Source organism: Trematomus bernacchii, unplaced genomic scaffold, assembly GCF_902827165.1.
Source record: "Trematomus bernacchii unplaced genomic scaffold, fTreBer1.1, whole genome shotgun sequence".
In the NCBI taxonomy this organism is placed as follows: domain Eukaryota; kingdom Metazoa; phylum Chordata; class Actinopteri; order Perciformes; family Nototheniidae; genus Trematomus; species Trematomus bernacchii.
The window spans coordinates 19,602,118-19,617,708 of record NW_022987720.1 but is presented as its reverse complement, the minus strand read 5'-3'; the positions used below and the strand labels follow the sequence as shown (position 1 = coordinate 19,617,708).

Below are 15,591 nucleotides of genomic sequence, written 5' to 3'. Positions count from 1 at the left end.
CACCAAATAAAAAAATGTAAGACAGCGAGTACAATAGATGGAGCTTAATGCGAGCATATGTGTATACAAGGGGAAATCAAAAGGACAGATAGGATAGATCTGGACAGGCAGCTGCAAGTGTTCATGTGTGTGAATAGGAAAGGAAAGGGAGAACAGAGAGTATGTGTGTGTCTGTTTCTCTCCCTACCTTCAATAAAACAGTCACCCTTTTCTTCCCCTGGCTTAAAAAGCAACCTGGTCCCTGGATGGAGTCCAACATTGACACTCACACTCAGCCCGCACTGCTCAATGGCCCCTATTGTGGTTTCAAGGGACCTGTTTTACAGTCTTCAACCCCAAAGAAATTCCACACAGAATTACTTCTGAGTCAATATCTTTTCACTCCCCTCCATTTTCTTTGCCCTATTTTTTGTATCTAATTTGTTTCCAAATTCAGGGGTGCTAGAAGTCAGCCAAGGACAAGGTGTTAAAGCGCAGAATCATGTGACTGCAAATACCGTTGTTTTTGCTTTGCACTTCGAAATCTTTTATTAAGATGACTTTTTCTGTCTCTCTGCTTTCCTTCTTCCAAATAGTCCTACTGCCCCCACAGCACAACTGACCTCCCTGTAACCTGAAACCCTCTCTCAAACCTCAGCCGCGAGTCAGCAGTTGCGGGCATGAAATGAACTTTACAAAAATCACAAGATAAAGCATTTAACTCAACCCAAAGAGAAGGCAAACAAATGACATCTTCCATGACACAATAAAACTGGGTTGATGCAAGCAGAAGAAACCGGCTTAATTGAATCTTTGACACCGTTTTAAAAATGTTCCCAACAAAAACAATATGTTATACATCATGCCGTTATTCTTTATCTGCAGTCAGTTCTGTGATTTTGCAACGTACTTACCAACAGGCGCCAAGGATTTTATAAAAGGGATTTAAACCAACATTGAATAAGAGAGTAGAGAAGGAAAAAGAAGAGCTGAGTAGAGAAAACACACCACCACTTTGTTTTTGGAATCTGGTTCTCTGGCCCCAGTTTTTGGCCCCTCGGCTTGTTTCCCTAAAGTACTCTCTCCAACTCCCTGGCCCCACATCCCACCTTCCCTCCTTCCCTCCTTCTTCATCTTTCTGAAGTAATAATAACAGATGAAGGGTGGTGTGCCACCGGTTCCTCTCATGTCATACAGCTGCCAGTCTGAGCCAGCAGATGGGCCCAATGCTGCTCTGACAAAAACCACTGAGAGGAAAGATGAGAAGTGAAAGAAAAAAGTATAAGGGAGAAAAAAGGAAGAATTTGACTTCGGTCAGTTCCTGGCAACATACATTAGCAGGCACACATGCAGTTCATTTCACGAGCTGTGGTAGAATATATTAGATATAAAAACAAATGTGTAATTTCCCCAATTCTCTCCCATTCTAGGCTTTCCATTTGTGTATTTTTCCGTCATTTACTCTCCCAACATGCTGACCGTCATTATCATTTCAGACTAGAAAATAGACAATGTAAGATGGCAAGTAAATAAAGTATAATAGGGGGTGATCAGGCTTATACAGTTGTGCAAATATGGGTCTATGCTGGTCAAGACCAATGGCGTACAGTAAGCAAAATATAGTAGGCAACTTTCTGGGACCACGTCTATTGCTGAGGGGGGCTCATCTTATACCTATTTGGTTGCTTTTCTGATGCAGCATCCAAGGCTTCAATGATACCAGTTAAGAGTTTAACACTGACCATCTGCAGAGAAACCTGACCACATTATCACATAGGCTTTTCTGTCTGTTCATCCCTTGTCCGGGGTTAACTTTTGAATGTTCAACTATACCAATAACTACAATAAACCTGTCAATACATTTGTGTATTCACCTTTGACAAAGAAAAAAGTACCAAATCCTGACCTTTAGTAAGCTGGAACAAGGGAAAGTTTGTCTTTTTATTTCTATTAATACTGTTCATAAAGAAATGCTGTTATAAATATTCGATTAAAAAAAGTTGCTGATAATTGCTCTGTCTCCCATTGCAGATAATCTTAATAAGAAGTTAGCCTCACATACAGTATACGGAAAGGTCATCTTAATACACTTTAAGTCAGAAGCAGACGGAGGACAGGGCATGGCAATGTTAGCTTCTCTTAAAAAAAAATAACCTTTTGTTTGTGTATTATTACTTACTGATACCTCAGTTACCGTGTCAAGTTTTTAAAGAACCTAATTTATTACTTTGCTTCCTTTTTTTGTAGTGCCTAAAGTATTTTAAAGTCTTAAGTACAAGTAATCTGTGTTAAAGGTAATTGAGATGTAGAGGAAGGAGCCAAAGTAAAGTATTAAAGAGCAAAAACAAATCTGAGGCGGGTTTTAGGTTTATAGACATAGAAAAAAAATTCAAGCTCCCCGAAGCACGCTCTGTTGAAATACACAAAGCAAAATATAAACTTGAAGGAGGAAACCGAAAATAGAGAGGGATGATCTAAGAAATGCTGTAAGATAAGAAGGATAGGATGGAAACAATTACACCCAATTAAAAAGGTGGAGTGATGATGAAATGTAAGGGGGGGGGGGGGGGGGGGGGGGGGGGGGGGGCGCTGAGACCAAGCAGGGCCACATGCAGAAAAGCATATCCGTCTTTGGAAATGTACTGACGAGAGGTATGTCACCAGAGAAGTGTGTGTGTGTGTGTGTGTGTGTGTGTGTGTGTGTGTGTGTGTGTGTGTGTGTGTGTGTGTGTGTGTGTGTGTGTGTGTGTGTCTGTGAGTGTGTCTGTGAGTGTGTCTGTGTGTGTGTGTGTCTGTGTCTGTGTCTGTGTCTGTGTCTGTGTCTGTGTCTGTGCGCACACACACTAGGTAGCAATGGAATTATAGAGCACCTAAACAGGACAGCCTGTCACCGCTGGCTAGCAACCAGCAAGCGTGCTTCTCATTTCAAAGGAATGGAGGGGCAGTGGGTGGGGGAACTGTATTTATTCAGAAAACCATAAGCACATGAGTAATACTGTATTAACCAAGATGAGAGGAGGCGGTAGTGGACAGAGAGGAGGTCGTTGAGGGTGAAAAGGGTGCAGGAGGCGATGCAATTCTATAGCACGTATTTGTTCCATAATCAAACAAGAGTTTGTGAAATCCAAATAAGCTCCCCAAGCCTGGCAGATCAAGCTAGTAGCTCAAGCATATAGCTATCGTTTAAACTAATCAAAACCAGTTATTGTCAACTAAGCACATGTAAGAGTATCTTGTAGCTCTCTTCAATTGTACTGGCATGAGGATATATGTTTCTTAGACTGTCCTTTTTCTGATTTTAGAATAGCCATAACAAATCATTGACAATAAGAGTTACTTTTTTTAATTGAATTCCCTTGAGGGCAACAATTCCCAGGTCTCTTTGGGATGAGAGCTAAGAGGTCAGGATGTCAGCTGGCCCTGAGACCCTTTGCTTACCTCTCATGGCCTCTGTAATCAAACAGCTGTGATGAGAAGTGATGAAGGTCTGAGCAGCTGCTCATGGAGCCAGTAGTTAGAAACACCAGAGGCAAGCAAGGGGCCCAGTTTTTAAAACTCAGTGGTGAATTCCACAGGTTTTAAAAAAACAGTAACAGTTGCCACACGTCTGGCATGCCTTAGGCTTAATTAAACACTTTCTTGTTTGTCGGGGGCCCAAAACCTCAACACATCCTACTTAAATTGTCCCTAGACAAAATAAATAAGAGGCAAGTGTGATAGAAGCTGTCATAATTTCTGGGTTGCCTAAAGTCACAGTTTGTTTTTGTCATTTTTATTTATCTTTAATCAAATTCACAGACATATAAAAACTGCTGCACTGCATGCAACTTGATTGAAAATGCCAAATATAACTTCAAAGCATCTCGTTCACCTTTGACAGATGTGACTGGACACAGCATTCAAATGACCATTGGGTTTGTGATCTAAAAAGTCATCGCAATTTTCATTGGTCACAGCAAGGACCGCATGTGCATCCATGTTAAGGTGGGGTCAGTAAGACAGGATCATCATCACAGCCTGTTTGGCAGAGTCCCCAGTACTTATTCAAGCAATATTTCTCAGCACTTTATATTATCTCAGCAGATCAGCAAACCTTCTGCTGATCCAGCAAAAGAAACATTCAGTATAAACACACAATGACTTACACTTATAAGGTTACGTAAACAGAGGGATCTATGGTTGTTTGTTGTATGCTGTAAAAAGTGCAATGCAATGCAATGTTTAGTTTAGTTAAGCAGATGTTGAGTATTGCGTGGTATGAAGGCATTATTTACTGTGTATGAATCTAACTGCAGCTGCTCCTTGTTGCTGTTGCTAAATATGTGGGCGGACTATAGTTGCAATTACAGCTTTTAAATCATGATGTAATTGTTATAATAAAAGTGATGTAAGGCAACCACAGAATGTCCTGAAAGTGATCTTGAATTCAAACTTGCAACATTTCATGAAAACAGAAGCTAATTTAAGAAGCAACTATATGGAAGACAGAATACAATGTCTCCTGTTCTTATAGACCTGAACATAGTGGCGGGTATGACTTGGAAACCCTCATCTACTGTACATTTTTCTTCAAAAACCCTTTGTTGTCCATGTTATTCCTCCATCTGTCATTTTTCCAGACTTACAGTAACATTTAATTGTCAAACAGCTGAAGCGCAACGTCCTAAATGTAAGTAGCACTCTGATGGGGGAAAAGCGTGCTCAGGCCTCGAGGCCAACGATCAGGCCTCTGATACTTTCCCCCTAAGACACCAGAAGACATTCATCAAACACTGCTGTGTACACATCCTGCGCTAACTTTCAAGCTCTACTTGCATCATGGCTGTGCTGTGTATACACATCTGCAGATCCACGCTGTTTGTGGCTGGAGCTCCTGTGTAATCTCAAATTTAGCCGAGCTATGCTGTAACGTGGGTGGGCATATTACGGGTACGGGCAAGTGAAAAGAAACATTCCACTCATATTAGCAGCTCTACCAACACCAATGCAAGTAGGCATAAATCACATTTTGAAAAATGAAGTTACACCACCTCATGAAGTTTGAAACTGTTTGCACTTAGATGAGGAATACTGTAGTATTATATGAACTGTTTTAAATGATTTCTACTCTACTGTAGCACCGTGTGTGTGTGTGTGTGTGTGTGTGGTGAGTGGAGGGTGGCGACAGGCACGGATTATGTGCCTGTAATCCTTTTCATCACAGTAGGTGCTCATGGTGTCTCTGCAGTAGACAGCATGATTTACCTACATCTCTTAGAGGATGGGACAGCCCCCCCGCACCACACGTGTCTGAGTAGATTAGATGTACAAGTAGGTTTGTAAGCCTTCGAGCATCGTTTTCATTGATACAAGTTGGAATAATATCACAGAAAATATTGAAAGGATGTAGAGTAATAACCAGTTAATAGGCATGTTAAAAGATCGTGTCACACTTTGCGTGTGCACAGGTTTGAACAGAGTCCTAATGTGCTCTGGCACAAAGGTTGACTTCAGTAATCCACATCAGTCACACTAATTCCATTGCCCCCAAACACACATCAAGCCCAAACTTAAGTGTTCACTGGCAGATAATAATGGCCGTCTCAAACATCCTGCTGCCACAGGGCTGAGGCCACCTGACCTCTGACCCCAGCATGTGAACTCCAACTCTGCACAAATGGACAATCAACTTCCGGACAACAAACACCTGTTTGTTTCTACCAGCTAATAATACTCAGAGGGAGGGGGGTGTTATTCCGAGTGAGTCATTACACTCAAACACGCAAAATGTTGATCTGCTAATCCTGTCCGTAGGGAGGGTCTGGACAGCCACAAGTGTCTAGGTGCTGATTAGTAGTGAGCTGGTGAATGAGTAGCAGACCAGGATAAGATTTTACAGACTGTTGTCTGGTAATTAGGATGCTGGTTTACATATCCTGAGCAGTCTGGGCTAAACAGGGACAAAGACACGCATCTGACGTCAACAGTGTTAAAAGCCTCTTTATAAGTACATCTGACAAGTTAGCTTGTCAAACTCTACATTTACTCTCCAAATTGTTTGAAATGAACAGTATTTATCAAAAAGGTAGATCCTGGCGATGATCGAGGCTACATAAAACTGTAAGCTCAAACTATTTACAAAATAAGAATATAGAAAATTGCCAACAATTCAAAAGCAGCACATTTGAAACTTAATTATTTTGACAACAAGACCAAAAGACAACAATGAAAATAGGTAATCAAAATTATAGTGTAATTATTTTAGGTTTTTCTTTCATTAAAGTTGTCTAGATGCATATTTTTTGTTGTTCTTCTTCCAGGCAACTCAATAATGTAGTGCTTTTTGACATTACATTTAAGTCCCAAATCTCAGAGAAAGAGATGTCAGAAATGTTAGCGTTTGCAGCTACATTGCAAAGCACCAACAAAACATATTTTACATAAAAAGTAAGTTAATTTAAAAGTTATCCCTGCCAAGGATTAGCTATCTGGAATCAAGTCCATGCCAGTTTATTTTCATGCTGGACTGAAACATGTCAATGGTAAGCTTCGGAAAATGATAGCCAGTAATTTTGAAAGTACACACAATTTGTATTTCATGAGCCAAAACATGCTAAACCGCCAGTACGCTACTTAAAGGATGGCCTGAGCTTTTCACTGCCTCAGAATGTGGACTGGCAGCCACAGCCGACCTCTGCCCACTCCAGTCGCAGTGACAGATGCCAGGGCCACTTACAGCCTACAACTGTCCAGGCCTAGCCCAGGTTGGAGAGGGCTTTTCTTTGAGAGAGAGAGAGAGGATTGTGTGCCAGGCTGGGTGCTGCTATGGTCACAACTGCACAGAGAGACACTAGCCGCCACACAAGACAAACATAAACGCTGCGTGCCTGTGTGGGTGCCTGCCAGCCCGGGCTGTGGGCAAAGCGGCTGAGCACCCCGAGACGATGGATTCACCCTTTAGTGGAAAATCTGCATCAGCCAGCAAGGAGCCCAGAGAAGGTAGCGATTCACCAGACCCCCCCACTAATGTAGCCATCACTACCCAAGCAACCACAAGCTAAATGTGTCCTCCATGCACGGCAGAAAATAACTGTTGAGAGGGAGGGAGGGGAGAGAGTAGGGGGACGCTGATATAAAGACATAAAAGTAAAGCATTGGGATGGTGCTGGATGGACAAAATAGGACTGGAGTTATTATGGTATGACCATAGAGAGAAACAACTTCATTAAACACAGGAATACATATTGGAAGATAAGGAGGGGACTGAAGGGGATCTGAAAGATGAATGGAGCTCTCCTGAAAAAGAATACAAATGACTGCAGACAGATGAAGAGAAAGGGGGGCACTGGGGAAGGGGGTCTCCAGTTCAACCACCACATATTTTCCCTCGAAAGGGATATAATTTACGCAAACCCACTAAAGGTCAGGAGCAGAGCAATTGGTGCCAACTCCATCCCAGCAGCCAACCTTTTTTTCCTCTTTCCACTTCTGTTCATCTTTCTTTCGTTCAGTACCTGGCTTTCTCTCTTTCTGCCTCACTAAGCATCTTTTCTATCTATTTTGATGGGACTTATTCCATCAACTGTGGATTAAAGGTTGGGTGCCGCTCGCGTGTTCGGGTGTTATTCAAAGACCTTGTGTCTTTTAACAATCTTGGTTTCTGCAGCGTGTGGTTGGCAGGAAGTGGTGTTCCACTCCAGTTTCAACGTCTCACATCCCCCATCTTCATCACGGTCAAAACACAGAGGGAAAGGGAAGAAAAAATGGTATAACAGCAAAGGTGGAATGGGCATAGCATTGCATATAGGGCAGTGGAAAGGATGGATTAAAGAAAGAAAGGCTTTGTAACCAGGGTAGGTGAGCGGTACAAGTAAAAAGAGTGAAAGATTTAAGGATTATCAGTTTTCTTAATAAAAGAAAATCACTCGTTTTCCCATGAATATTGTCCCTAGTCAAACTCTGGATGTTGCCATATTTGATGAGAAAGACAAAGAAAGCAGGCAATGTTCAAAGTTGTTATCTAAGAAAAGAGGGGAAAAAAGTATTCAAAAACTAGAGAGCAACACTTACAAAATACTGCTCAAGAAAATATGGTATTGACACAATCTATCCCTCTAACTATAAATGAACAGAAACAAATAATAGACAAAAAAATGTTGTTTTTAAAAAGACACAAACGACTGAATTTGCTGTATGTGTTTATGCATGTGTGTTAGTTTGCACAGTAGTTAGCTTGTAGCTAACGTGCCGAGACAGACGCTGCCTGCTGGCTCACAGCTGTGAGACCCACAGCTTCACAGCAGCAGTGGACCGTGGAAGCACCCTGATGGCCAGGATGTGAGGAGAAAAGTTAAGAATAATACAGGCCACCTCACCAGCGCACGTGCGTACTATTTTTCTATTGCCATTTGTTCATCAAGCCAGTGTTTTTTCAGTCCAGTGCTGATGAAAGGCTTGCTCCTCTAAAACACCACCCAGGCAGGTCAGAGTGAAAGACCCAGCAGCTCTCCAGCTTTGTCCCTTTGGCCTCTAAGGAACAAGTGGTCCCTTAAATATTTTCCTGCCACTGGGCCTCTCTCTTTCTCTGGGCTGGTCTTTTGGTCAATCATGTTTGTCTAAGGTGCTTTGTGAAGAAGTTGCTCTTTCACTCTTACTACAAGACCCCGTCCACACAGCTGGCTCACAAAGAAACCCAGCGAAAAGGAAAAACAGCATGATACGGTAAACATAGGTTCAAAACTGAGCAGGCACATCAATTTGAGAATGTTTTTCAGTGGCTAAATACTTCCTCCTTCCTGGTTTGGAAGAAAAGAAGACACTAGAAGAAGAATTCCCAAGATGAGACAATGTAAACTATCTAAGGTTGTAATGACGTAACTACATTTGTGTCCTTGGGCAAGACACTTCACCTGAACTTGCTCCTGTGGGTATTGTCCACAGTAGACCATTACATGTATGTATGATCTGTATGTGTAATGTGTATCTGTAAAGCGCTTTGAGTCATTGATAAAGCGCTATAATAAATATAAGGATTATTATTATTATTATTACATTTAAGCGATCTATGAGAGACTGAAAAATTGAAAAAAAGTGTAACTCACACTATTTGTTTTAAAGTGTACTGCCTTGTTAAAAGTATTACCTATGATACGTCTGAATGCATGGCTTGATGAAGACACGGATGATTAAGTTTATGTCACTCCACCTGTCAAATCTCCCAGAGCGAAGATGAATACTGTTTGGCAATGGTCTAGGTGTGCTGAAAAGGTGAAGAAATAAGACTGGTCCAGACATGCATGTGTGTATGACAGTGCTGCATGTACTGCGACAATGCATGCATGCTTGTATGTGTGCACGTCACTGGCCTATCCAGCTTTCTGGTAAGAAAGCAGCCCCTCCAGCTCATGGTTGGGCAGCTGTGTGAGAGACACCTGCGCCCCACATGACCTCAACACACACATCCAAAGTGCACTGGAAGAGTGCCCCTATGTTGGAGTTAATGGCGTTGCCAAATATCGGCCTGTGTCCCCCACATACATTTCTATGGATAATGGAAAAGAACCGGAACCACTTTAATGGGACTTTGGCAATGGGCGCTGTGGATGAGCAAATCCACAGCATGTATGGGAGACAGCAAACAACCACTACACAATCATCCATGTAGGTATGTTTGCCTGCACCAATGATCGAAGCAACACCACAATATAACAGCTACTAAATTGAGACTTAAAGTGTAATAAGGATGCCTTGAACTTAAAACATCAACATCTACAATCAGGATGAAGTCTGCTTTCCCTAATCCGTTGTAGCGAGAATGAAAAATATGACAAAAGACAGCAAAGGCACAATAGAGAGCTTACACTCCCAACTCTTACGACACTCTGCGTCCCACTTGTCCTCAACTCTTCAGTCCCCGGCCAACAAAGCCTTGCACAATAGCTGACTGACTAATTGACCTCGCTGAAATAAGTAATGTTAGAAGAGGAAGGTCCACAGAGGTTTCTTCAACAGCACACAGACTAAAGACCAACTGGGGTTCCCCCTGAGGGTCCTCCATCTTTTCTTCTCTTCTCCCACTCTACCTTGCTATGCACAAAGGGGAAATTATTTCCTGGCAACCATCATCTCCTCAACTGTCCTACCAATTACATTTCGATGACATTTTTTAATCTTCTTAGGCCAAGTGCACTTTCAGGGGCGCACACACAACCTGTCACGGTAAAACAGAGAGGCCATGCAGGTGCAGAGCAGCTTTTGTTGTCATAACATTTCAAAAGAGACGAGAGAAATCCAACAGGCAGTGATGCTGTTCCCAGTTCTCCACACAATATTCCCCAACCTGTTTGTCTCAACCTCTGGTGCCTCAACCCAATTTAAACACAGTGAGGCACCAGAGCATCCAGTCATATTACCGGTTAACAGAAATACTCATGTACACACACACAAACAATGGCATGCCTCAGCACTTTTCTCATTAAACGAAGCATGGCATATTTTTCCTGACTCACTGCCACAGACATCTTTCCACAGTTGGATAGACAAATAGGGCCTGCATTGAAGGTGACAGCAGCCAGGGGCACATGTGGCCCACCTGCCACCGACCAATCAGGAAGTCTCTTTGAGGAAGACTTTCCTTCTGTTTTCTCAAGTTTTCTTTTCAGACGGCAGGTCTGCCAATTACGGGCCCAGGATAGCTGGTTTCTATCATGGAAACATGATCATAAAAGAGAATACAACGAGCAGACAATCCACCTAGCCTGCTCTTACTATTAAACTAAAGGAAAATTCTGCTCACTTAAACTCGAAAAAGAAAGAAAGCTGGGCTGGATTTGCTTTTGTGCCAGATGTGGTTGAGTGGTGAGCTGATGTTACACAGACCATTAGCATATGTGCGAAGCGATTGGCTGAGATATTATGAGATAAGCTTTGGCATTGGTATTGGCTGTGTCACTTATTCTTTATTTGGCTGATTTTGAAATAAAACGGGGATCATAGTGTTCAAGTGCCAAGAACCAAACATTATGGGATAATTGGCTGCTCAAATGTTTCTTGAGCAGGTGCGTTTCACATCATTAACGCATGCATTGTAAGATTAAGGTTAGAATAAAGAAAGTCTTAAGAGTCTCAACTTTAGGACGCTCCTAGCCTTTATAGGAGGCTAGGAGTTGTTGTTATAATGAAGAACAGAGAAGCAATCATGTAGCTAACGATCACAATTTGTGTATCAAAATCAATGGTTTAGTACAATTTAAATAAGAACAAAAAATAATTATAAAAGGATTAAAGAACTGTCGGCATGATGAGAGTTTTCAACAATATGCAAATCCCTATCTCAAAGATAGAAAAGGCAGGTTAAAGTTTGCCTAAGTAGAGTAAGACATGAGCTACAGCTAACTGCTCTGGACAAATGAGGCCCAGATCAACATGTCACTTCATCTGCTATTAGGGAGGTGGCATGTTACCTTGGTCACTTCTGACAGATGTTGCAAGATGAATGCAGAAACATGTAGCCTGCTCAGAAGTTTAGCCAATGCGTACAAAGTCATTGGAGAGACACAAACTTGAAGTCAATACTTGATTAAATAATTAGGGAGATTAGAAAGCCAAAACAACATCAAATGTGGCGGCTATTGATGAAATGGACTTACATGTTGCTAGAAATACCACAACTTTTATCTTGGTTTCATCTTGGAATGTGCAATTTTGCAGTGCCTATTTATCTCCGTACATTTATGAATTATGTGGAGAGGAGAAACTTCGGCCTGTCTGTGTGCATTAATAACGCAGTCCCTCTATCACTCCCTTTATTATTCTTTGTAAGAATACGAGGCGAGCCCTGACATGCTGCCAATCTGCAGCCGTCCCAGAGGCAGCAGAGGGGGCCAAGCTGCAGGGCGGGGTGCAGGGCAGAGGAAACCATCTACTAATGGGAAACACACTTCTCTCCATCGCTCAAATTGCTCTTTCTACCACAGCAGAGAGAGGTGGCAGGCGTCCAGGAGGTGGCTGGCGTCCAGAAGCGAGGCATGATTTAAAAAACGGGAGCTCTGCCGCGCCACGGTGCCTGATTCTCGTGAAAGGGACAATCATGAGTCTTATAAAATACATGCATGTGTTGAAAGAGTATGTGAAGTACAAACGAAACAGAAAGACGGAGAGGAAAGGTAGAGGAATTAAATCAAACGAATGCAGTAGACATTAAAGTAAAGGCAAAAAGATACCGGAGGACTTGGAAAGCATTCACTCTGAAGCTACTCTGGTTTGGAAAATCTCCATAAATCTGCCAATGCAGCTCCTCCAGACATAGCATACCATTGCATTGATTCCTACCAGCCTTCTACACATCTCTATTAGGTGCTCGGTTACTGGATATCTACCTCACAAAGCAAGGAGAAAAGTGCTGAAATGGACTTGGAATGGCCACGAGTAGTACTGTGAAGGCTTTTGGTATAGGCAAAGGTCCCAGATGTTATTGCCAAGGCATTTTTAATAAAGGGGAACAAATACATTTTTCCAGATGTTAAAGAAAAGCTATATCTGCAGCTGCAAGTGCAACTCTGCTTCTGTTTTTGTAAAGGATGGAAGGTGAACTCTGACACTGCCTCAAATTCCAAAACTGGGACAGACTGGATCTACAAAGAAAGCCCTTTTTGAGTCATTTGTGCAATTTCCTTAACATCATTAAGCTCAACTGTCGCGCACTTCGACTCAGCTTCCCTCAACATCTCTAGTTTAGTCTGCATGAAATTATAATCCAAACCATGAAGGAAAATAAAGGTGAATGGAAGAAGAGAAGGGGGAGGTAGGAAGGAAGGAGGTAGCTGAAGGTGGGAGGGAAGGATTTTTTTCTATTTTTCCTTCTGTGGCGAGTTCACACAAAAGGGTCCTTCTGATCCCTGGAGTGCTGAGCACATACCTGCGGGATGAAATGAAAACCCTCTGTGAATTATATTAAATATCCCCTGCCAAACACTCCACATACTTCCATGTGTTTTTACCAGATCTGAGAGGCTCCATTAGGGCTTTGCTTAAAAAAAAAACACTTAATTAGAATCCCAGACACCTTCAAAAACTCAGCAACTTCCTTTCCTTTATTTTGCAGGACAGAGAAGAAGAAGAAGAAGCAACAGATGAGTGGGAGGACACGTGGTAAAAGACAGAAGGTCTAATAGGTGCCTAGATAAGGATAAAAAAAGGATTACCTGTAGGATAGCAGCTGGAACTTTGGCAGGTTAGCAGGAATAAAAGGACATTTGCTTTTTTTTAGTTTATCACAGTGCATGATGGGGAAATTGATGACTTTTCAATGAGGTGTTATGGAACAAAAGACGGTTTCCACGTGAGCGTTCGTTAAAGGCCATCCAAATTCATAGAGAGACGATATATAAAAAGATTCTAAAGAAAAAATCTCCCTCCCCCTCCTTTTGCGACCTCTTTTCCTGGTCAAACCCCCCCTCCACTGAATCACAAACCCCAAATGACTAACCGATTCCAGACACCAATGTTTCAACTGTCAGAATGAAGAGTTCAGGTTCTTTGACAGAACGTGTGCGGTCACATCTTTACCCCGTACCCTTCCCCCAAGGCCATCCTGGAGAGGGGGGGGGAGGCAGCAACTGAAATGTCGACTTGACCCTGAGGATCACCTAACATTTTGTAGTTTTTAACTCTCCCTCCACCTCAAACATGACTTTTTCGAGCTGGACCAACACAACAAAGCTCTGTTCACTCTTACAAAAAGTGAACTCTGAGAAAGTAGCAAGGTCAAATGATTGTTCAAACATTCTGTGGCAATTTTTTGTTTTGGGTCGGGTTTGGTTAGCGATGCTGCAGCTGCACCTAATCCCCACAGGAAAGCCTTCATCTGGGACTGATTTTAAAACGCCTAGGCCAGGGTAGGAGAAAAGGGGGGGGGACTGTTCTGTAAAAGGCTGGTTCCCTTTCTGGGGCACAGGCCTCTTCTCAATCCATCTGATTAAAGGGAGTTTGGCTCAATTACACCCAATGACTGGGCCCTGCTCCCAGGCATGACCCTGGTAGACAAACATGCAGGAATAGATTGTGGAGAGTCAGTAGGGTGCCCTTAAATGCATCACACCTGGGGCGCTCCCATGCATATACCGCAAAACATCTCTCTCTCTCGGTTAACAGCACAGTCTGTCAGCGGTTCTTGCCTCAGAGGGCGAGTTCTTTGTATAACCTGGGTTGTAAAAACATTGGGGTCGTCTCTCCTGGGACAGGCGTATGTCTTCTCCAATCGGCAGAAAGGTGGGCAACAGGTTAGAGTGATCTTTTTTAATCAGCCTCATGCCAGAAAAAAGACAGAGCAACCTTGATGAGGAGTTTATAGCAGATGTGTGTGTGTGTGTGTGTGTGTGTGTGTGTGTGTGTGTGTGTGTGTGTGTGTGTGTGTGTGTGTGTGTGTGTGTGTGTGTGTGTGTGTGTGTGTGTGTGTGTGTGTGTGTGTCTACATGGGACCACTTGTATGTGTTCATGTGCTTGAGGTGAAAGAACATTGGTAGTGAGTGAGCACAATTACAGGGGTTAAGGCCAGACCTTTTTCGCAGATTCAAGTTCATGCTGAACTCTATCTAACTGACCCTCGGAGAGAGCTTTATGACACGATTACAAGTTGCTTTACAGACACGCATCATCAAGACTTAGCTGTATCAATGCAGAGTGAAGTGAATCTGTGAGTGTAAATGCTAAACCGTGTGGATAATTATCGTGACGTATCAACAAGCATTTACACGGCAAGCTGGTTGCAATCCTGCCCGGTTGTAAAGTTCACTGATTGCAGCTGGCTTAGAGGCCCAATTAAACTCATTATTATAATTAGGTTTATAGAGGGAGAGTACGAGAGAAAGAACGGTAACACAGCGATCCACACTGTTCTCCAAGGTCCAAATCTGTATGGAAAACAGGCATGCAGTAATAGCTACTTCTGCACAGTTAAAGACACCCCTCTCAGGCTCATCACCCTCCATCCCTCACTTTTTCAGTCTCCATTTCAACCCCAACCAAGAAGGAAAACATATCGCCCTCCATTATTCTCCATCCAAATTATGTTCCACCCACAACCCCGTTTTACTGGCTCATGCTCCCGGGCCTCTTTATGTTGTGACACTCCAAAGAAAACAGTCCTACTGAATATCGTGGACGAGCACAGCTAACCTGAGACGCACCATGTTTACCACGGCCATTTTAATTAAAAACAGGCAAGAAAAAAGAACAAATCCATCTTTATATACACCTCAGGCCTAAAATGACAGGGAGGAAATGCCCCACTATGGATGTTTGACTTTGAGCTTCCTCTGCTGGCACGGTTCAATCCATCAAGCATAGTGAAGAATTGAGACAAGGTCTCCTTTTGATTATTGCATATTGTCTATGTCATGGCTGCTTCGTTTTGAATGACAGACACGCTCTGAGGCAATCCTGAACTAAAACAAAATTATCTACGGAAAACCACCATGATAAAAAAGCAGTATAAACAATTAAAACCTTGAAGGCCAAAGGGAACTTGAGGATAACGTAATGCTGAGGCTGAAAGACAGAAAAGTATGGTGCCTATGCCTAAAGAAACGACACAGTAAAGGGAGAATTTGAATGCACTGTAGCTAGAATGAATGG

At 42.6% G+C, this 15,591-nt stretch overlaps 1 protein-coding gene across 2 annotated transcripts in view; it reads right to left on the bottom strand.

Annotated features, from left to right (window-relative positions):
- The window catches only part of LOC117492303 (mitochondrial import inner membrane translocase subunit tim16-like), a 108,564-nt gene that overhangs the window by 58,582 nt on the left and 34,391 nt on the right, over positions 1-15,591 (bottom strand). The window lies entirely within an intron of this gene.